Source organism: Otolemur garnettii, unplaced genomic scaffold (genome assembly GCF_000181295.1).
Source record: "Otolemur garnettii isolate 467f Iridium unplaced genomic scaffold, OtoGar3 scaffold00001, whole genome shotgun sequence".
In the NCBI taxonomy this organism is placed as follows: domain Eukaryota; kingdom Metazoa; phylum Chordata; class Mammalia; order Primates; family Galagidae; genus Otolemur; species Otolemur garnettii.
Genome location: NW_003852396.1, coordinates 6,724,712 through 6,732,693, shown reverse-complemented (window position 1 = coordinate 6,732,693; position 7,982 = coordinate 6,724,712).

Here is a 7,982-nt window from a genome sequence, read left to right as displayed (position 1 = left end):
AGGTGTACGTGGCTGGCGCCTTAGCCGGTTGAGCTATAGGCGCCGAGCCTAAAATGGTTAATTTTGTTATGTGAATTTCACCTCAATTAAACCCTAAGTTCCTGGCAGGGGGAAAAGAAAAAGAAAAAAGACAAGTACCAGAGGATTTGATTTAAATGATATTTATTAGCAGTAAAATTAAAGTTCAATTACTTAGGAAAAGGGTCCATAGGATCTCTCTGCTACTATTTCTTTTTTACTGATCCATAATAATTACACATACTTTTGGGGTACATGTGATATTTTGATATGTGTACATAATGTTTAACAGTCAAATGAAGGTATTTAGGATATCCATTCTCCCAAAGATTTATGATTTCTTTGTGTCGGAAACATTTCAGATCTCTTCTTTCCATGTTGAAATATAGAATCAGTTGTAAAGTATGGTATCCTACTGTGGTGTCAAACACTAGAATTCAGCCCTTTGGTCTAGCTATATATTTGTACCTATTAAGCGATCTCTCTTCATTGAATTTATAGTTATCTCAAAATAAAAAGTATAATTAAAAATATCAGAGTCTGTTGAAAGGCTGAGAGATGGCTTAAATTTTGAGATAGAATCAGTAGATACTTAGGATTTAATATATTTATCTATTTTTTCTATTCATTTAAGAGATATGGAGCCCTTACCATGTATTAGGCACAGTCTTAATGCACTTTAAAAACATTTAACCCAGTAAATGACTTTTTTTTTTTTTTTTTTTTTTTTGGAGAATATGGGGGCCAGGCATGGTGGTTCATGCCTGTAATCCTAGCACTCTGAGAGTTGGGTCACCTGAGCTCACATGTTTGAGACCAGCCAGAGCAAGAGTGGGACCCCAGCTCTAAAAATAGCCAGGTGTTATGGCAGGTGCCTATAGTTGCAGCTACTCAGGAGGCTGAGACAAGAGAATCGCTTGAGCCTAAGAGTTTGAGGTTGCTATGAGCTATGACCCCATGGCACTCTACCAAGGGTGGCAAAGTAAGACTGTGTCTCAAGGAAAAAAAAAAGGTCTCACTATGTTGCCTAGGCTGGTCTGTAATTCTCTAATTCTCAGGCTCGAGTGATCCTCTTGTCTCAGCCTCCCAAGTGGCTGGGACAGTGCTCCTGAGCCTGGCAGTCAGTGATGATTTTTACCTTCTGGCTCCTGGAGTAGTGTCTTTGGGGCTCAGAACAGTGTGTGGCACTCAGTAAGTCCTAACCAGGTATTGTTTAATGACTAGATGGCAATTTTTCCAAGTTGCTCTCACTGCCTTCATTTTTAGGTTTCTGCTTCTACATCCTGATTTTTCATTGTCCAGATTTCTGATGTCTATTTATCTCTAGATTTTAAGGTATTTTGCATCTTTGGGTTCTCCTGAAAGCAGAGGCTGAGATTGGAAGTTGAGAGCAGGTACTTTAATTAGGAGGGGAATCCAGGGACCAGTAGTGAAGAAGCTAAGAGTGAATGAGCTAGGGGGAAAGGAGGAGCCGATATTATGATGGGCCCTTGAAGTTACAGCTCGGGTGGCACAAGTTTGCAAGACCCTCTGAGAAACATCCAGAATCCTTCTGGGACCATCCATCTAAAGGACTAGAGGTTGGAGAACTTATCTGCCTATTCCATGGCACACTGATTGAGCCTTCCTCTGTGCCTTAAACTCCCCTCCTGGGCTGTGCTTTTTGCAGGGCTGAGCAAGCTCCTTGGCCTTGAAAATGTAGAAAAGCAGAGACAAAATGAACATGCTAAAGATGGGATGTTGGCCTCTGGCCTAGACAAGGCCCATCCCAACTACACTGGAATTAGAGATGGGCTGGGGTGAAATGTGGAACAGCAAAAATATCTGCTATAACTGATGGATTTCATTTTTAGCTATTAAACAATTTTTAAGTGATGATCAAAGAAAATGCCATAAATTAAATGCACAAATAAGGATATTAGAAACTGAGGCTACAGATCCATAGAAACTGTAGGCCAGTGTTCATTTGCAGAAAAGAGGTCTTAGCCTCAATGGATCGTAGAGATATTTATGATAATAGACACGACATGTACAAACTGTCATCCTTAGGTCATAAAAACGTTGTACTGCTCGCTGGCCTTTCCACCCACTCCCACGTATGCAAGCTTTTCAGTTTATGGCTGACTTTTCTCAAGTGTCTGTGTTTACTGAACAGCAATTCAAACATTCCCATAAATGGTTTTTTGCTTCTCCAGAAAAATGTTTTTCTTTCATCATCGTCAGTGGTGGGTATTGTGACTGCCTAAAGCGGAAGGGAAGGGCAATGACTGGTTTATCCTGTTCCCATCAGCAGGCCTATGACCCACCTGGTGTTTGTAACACAGCATTTTCTAGAAATCCGTCATAGGACGTGGAGTTATTAACAGGAAATGAACACACATCTTTATTAAGGAGCACATTGATGCAGATGTAAAGCTGTGTTTAACTGGAAAATGTTAGCCCTATTTCATTCATTCTTAATTGCAGAGTACCATTCTCTGAATATAACAAGTGAAGTGTAATAATTTCACCAGTAGAAACGTTCCTGAGAATCTTTCTCGTATCACTTAGTAATCACCTAAATTTCAGAGGAGAGCATGATTGGAAATATGGAAGAAGAAATAAAAGTCCTTCACCTGGGGGCAAATGTCTTATGTACTACAGAGGCATAAGACATTTGTCCCCAGATGAAGTACATATAGAAATCATGGGGGCAATTTGGGACTGGAGGTAGCAGTGTCAAGAGTAAACTAATTTGGGGTAGGGCGCACTCAGAGAAGTTGACACTTTATCCTAGTGGGTGGGAAAGGGCTTCCAGGCATTCAGATCTCCCCTCGTCTTGGCTTCCTCTGCAGATTTTGTAACTGTGGACTGTAAAGACCAGAAGTGTCTGGAAATGGGATATATCTTATTTTTAGGAGTCAGAGTAATTCTGGTTTGTAGAGTGGAGCAGGCCCACTGGGGATGCTGTGAGAGCAGCATGGCAATCGACACGAACCAAATGAAGTTCAGAACATTTTATTGACTAAGTATTGATATAAGAAAACTTGGCCATTGGGACATGGAAACATCCTACTCTACAGGAAAAGAGATAATCAGTTGCCAATGTCTGTTTTCTCAAAGCAAGTTGGAAGATTGTGTTTCTTAATTTGAAATGTCAGTCCCAGCTTGACCCAGAAGATGGCTGAGGCCAGCAGGTCTGACTCTTGTCACCTCAGTTCACATTTGGCCCCTTCCTGTCCCTTTCCTGTTGCTTCTTTAAGCAAGGTTTACTGATTTCACCTGTGACTTGAGAGGTCTGTTTCCCTTGTTATCTCAGAGATGGGGTCCTATGTTGTTGTGCATGTGTATGTATTTAATAAAAACAACAGCAAACAGTATCTTCTTTTAGATTGAATTTTCTTACCCCAACACATGTTATTTCACTGCTTTTAATTCATACAATTTTTTTTTTCACTGAAATGCTAAATTGATCCAAAGGGAGGATACCGTTTTCTAGAAAGAAGTAACAATACTGCCCAGATGCTAAGATCTACTTTCCTCCAATTCATCTCTGACCTGTTAAAAATGTCATGTAGGATAGTTTTAGTCTTCCAGAGGCCATATCCCTGGATGCATTGCTTTCCAAAGCTGAAACTTAATAGCCTATCAATTTGGGGAATTTCCCGGGCAGTTGGGTTTATCTCATCTTGAGGACATGTCTCTTGGTAATGTATCTTGGTCATGAGAACCTAAAAGTCAGGATATTCCCATAAACTGTTTTGGTACACAGTCAGCAAAGATAGACGCTTAGCGCGTTCTTCATTTCATTTATAATTAAGCTATTGAACACATACAATATATTGTAAATTGTCTATACTGTGCTGGAACACTGAAATGTACTTCTGTATATTTCTCCATCCTGGTATAACAAATTTTTATTACACACACAATACAATAATTATGACAGCAATAGCAGTTAATATTTATTGAGTGCTTATTACTTTTCAGGTAGTATGTTGAATACTTTCCACACAGTATCTTGTATAATTACCAAACTCTTCCCACAAGTTGGATAATAATTATCCCTATCTTTAACCTAAGATTTGTTTTCTTTCTCAATTTTACTCAGCTGGTTGGGTGGTAGAAGTATTAACTCAGTTTTCACTATAAAGCCAAAGTTTTTACATCCTTAATGAGAAGGTAAATGCCATACCATGGTGATTAACTCAATTCAGATGGAAAAGCATTTATCAAGTGTCTGTCATGTGTTTTCTCTGGGTTATATGCCAGTGAACTAAAAAGAAATAAAGTGATTCTATTAGTTTACTAAGATTGCTGTAACAATGTACCACAGACTGGGTGACTTACACACTGGAAATTTATTTTCTCAGGTTCTAGAGGGTAAGAAGTCTGATCGAGGTGTTTAATCCAGCTGTGCATGGGATGGGACCTGAGGCTCCTTGAATGTCCAACGTATCAGATGAATGGGAAGAGGAGGAGATTGTTTCAGGTAGGGAGAGCAGAATACACAGTCCAAGAAGCGATGATTCCTTCATTTCTGGAATCAAGGATGAGGAGAGTTTTGAATAGTAGAATGGAAGTGAAAAGTCACTTCAGGTGAGATAACTGGGTCTTACTCAAGGCAAGTTTCTAAATATATCAAGGGAAGGCTGTTCACATGCCAGTCTCTGAGAGAGAGACAAGGTGTAGAGGCAGATTTCCCCTCCAGGTGTAGTCAACGCACAATGCCAAGGTTAATATTTTAAATCAACTGGTGAAATTTGTTGTTAGATCCCCAAGCCCTGGAATCAAGTTGTCATATTGGCAGCTAAAAAGAAACCTCTTTGTCTGTGTTTTCCCCTGAAACACTACTGAGTTTCTGCTATAATCTGTAGTAATATTAGGAACTGGTTCTGAGTAACTAATTTTGTATGGAATTGCCACATAAGGGGTTAGAAATCTACGTTTCATCAGTGTGGTAGGCTGGAGACAGTGCCTGATAACCCCATGTGCATTAACATTTTGGACCCTTTCAAATTGGGGCATGTGGGAGGGGAGCATTGGGAATGCGTCCTGATGAGGCTGCATACATGAAGAGATTGGCCAAGATGGTGGCTTGCCACTATGGTCCAGCTACAGGGGAGGCTGAGGTGGGAGGATCACTTAAGTTCAGGAGTTTGAGACCAGCCTGAGCAGCATAGTGAGACCCTGTCTCTCTAAAAAATAAAAAATAATAGAATATATAGAGAGAGTGAATGAGAGGGATGTGCTGGTCTGTACAGGCTGCTTCATTAAGGGGCTTCATGGCGGCACCCAGCTTGCTGCTTTCTTGGGCACCCTCTCCAGTTGGTCCCAAGCAAAGCTGAGTAGTAGTGCTCTGAGTAGCATCGCCCTTTATGCCAGAAGACTGGTGGGTGTTACAGGGAAAAACAAAAGAAAGTGGTGGAGCTGCTGGAAGAGGAGGAAAAGGAATATGTGGTGGGAGAAAGTTCTTAACTGTCATGTGGTAAAGGACTACTCTACTTTGTTACTGAGTTTCTACAGTCACAGAAAATGGCAGATGAGACATGTAAGTTAGAGGGAGGCAGGAGCAAAGCTGCTTCTGATTCTGAAGATAAGGGAGAGGAGAACAAAGCAAAGAAGAATGAAGAGTTGGAAGAGCCATGAGCCTTTGCTTGGGGTCTGGAGGGAGAGTGGGCTAATGGAGCAATGGACTCCAGGGTAGAGCTCATGTTTGAGATGAAATGGGGAAACTCTGATGGGGCTGACCTGGTCAGCCAATGTCCCCACCAATATCAAGCACCCAGTTTGTCTTATCCTTCTATGAGGAAAGATTGTTGTGGCTTCCTACCCCTTGGAAGGTGATGACAAAATGACAACAAGGATCCTTAACAACCATTCCTGAGTACCAGCTCCTGTCACATCTGATTGTGGGTTTCAAGTGTGAGGGGAAGGAATCCTTCTTGTCTGATACTGTGCAGGTGGCCTGAGGACATGTCCTCTGAACAGCCCTGGTGGTTTCTGTGCCCTGCAGATGCTCAGGTGCTTTGAAGCCACTCGAACTGTGTAGTTTGGACACCCAGCCCAGGGGAGAGGATGGAGGATGCGTGTTTCAAGGTGACTCATTCTGCACCTTGCTGAGAAAAGCAAAGAGCCTTCTGTGAAGGACAAAATTTGCAGAACTAGGTGTGTGGGAGAGCAAAAAGATGCTGAAGATCTTCAGAGAGCATCTCCATAACTTGTAGCCTTTTCCCAATAATGTTAACTCTGCATTTTTGCTGTGTAGTAAGTGTGTAGCTTTTGCTCTTATGGGTGTATTATTTGAGGTGGGAGTCAGATGGGTGGGAAAGAGGTGAGATGAGTCTGATCATTTGTGTTAAAATTTGGGGCCTGATTTGGGAAATGGTGAAACAGTGGAAAGACAAATAAGCATTTGCTTCTATACCCATAATAATTCACCTTAAAAATAAAGTCATTGGCACCATAAATGAGAAGTGTGAGAGACTGTTTAAAAGCCTGAAACCTATACGTCCAAGTTTTCCCTGCCTGAGCTTAATGCTGTTACACACAAAGGATTAGCCAGCTCCTAAGTTACCCAAGTTGCCATTTGGGGGATGAAAACTCCAGCAGATGATTCTGTCTTAGAGGTTCTAATTCCTGAAATTGAACAAGGAGACCCCTTTCTTTTCTGGGTGTGAAGTTACAAATATCAGCTTTTCCATTCAAACCACTGGCTAATGTGTCTCTCTGTCTCTTTTTAACTTTGAACTCTGAAACCACTGATGGCAGGATTCAGTCACTGACAGCACTGAATCTATTCAAGAGTGCAATGATTTCAAAATCTCTGGTTTCAGAAGAAGATTAAACTTTTATTCTGTGGAAGCAGTTCACTTGAGAACACAACAAACAAAAATAACATTTAAAAAAAGCCTCTAAGAATTAATTGTCTTGAATCATGAGATCTATCCATTTTTGATATCGTCTATAATTGCAACTGGAGCTACATCGTAAAATCTTTTTAGGGGTGTGTTAGAGATCTGGGAAAACTTCGTTTAAATGTAAACTTTGTCTTAATAGGTGTAAAACTATAGATTTATAAAAAATAGATTGAATATTTTTATATTAAGTAGATTTAAACATTATCTTTAAACATACACAATGTAAAGGGTTAGTCTTTATTCCAAAGAAACCTTGTATTTCTCTAATTTAGCAAAGCTGTCCGTTTTAGGTTACCTGCGCAGCAAATCCTGAGATTAGGGGAGTGCTGTTTGTTTGGCAGGTGGTTGGCCTGGCTGTGACGGTTCCAGGTCCATCATTACTTTCTCAATATTTCTTTCCAAGTTAAAAAGTGATAGCTACTCTTTGCTATTATAAAATTAATTATCCTTTGTATGACTTCTCAGTTCTTTTACCATTTTATGTAACCTTTTCTTATTTTTATTTTTGTATTATAGTTCTTCTGTTTAAATACCTAGAGTAGCCTCTGTTTTCCTGGCTGGTGTCTGACTAGTACAGTTATCAAGAGTTTGCCACATTAATTTCAGGCATCCTCTTTATTTCTGAATCAATTATTCAGATTTACTTAAAGTAAATCTGAAATATTACTTCAATTCAGGCTTTCTGAACTATAGGAAGCATCTGTAAAATATGAAAATGTTCTTAAGTAACATGAGTTCTGATAACATTATCAGAACTAACAAAATTAATAATTCTTATCATCTAGTATATTTTCTGAATTCAGATTTCCTCATTATTTTTTTTCTTTATAGGTAGCTTATTTAAATTAGGATCTAACAAGGCTCACATATTACAGTTGCTTTTTGTATTTCTCCTAGCTTTTTTAATCTAGAGAAATCTCGGGGTGGGGGGAGGGGGGTGGATGGGTGGAGGAAGGGTGATTGGTGGGGTCACCTCTATGGTTTATCCTACAAGGGTACAAGTGAATCTTTCTAAAAGCAGAGTATGAATGTCTTAACTCAATAACTAAGAAAATGACATGAAGG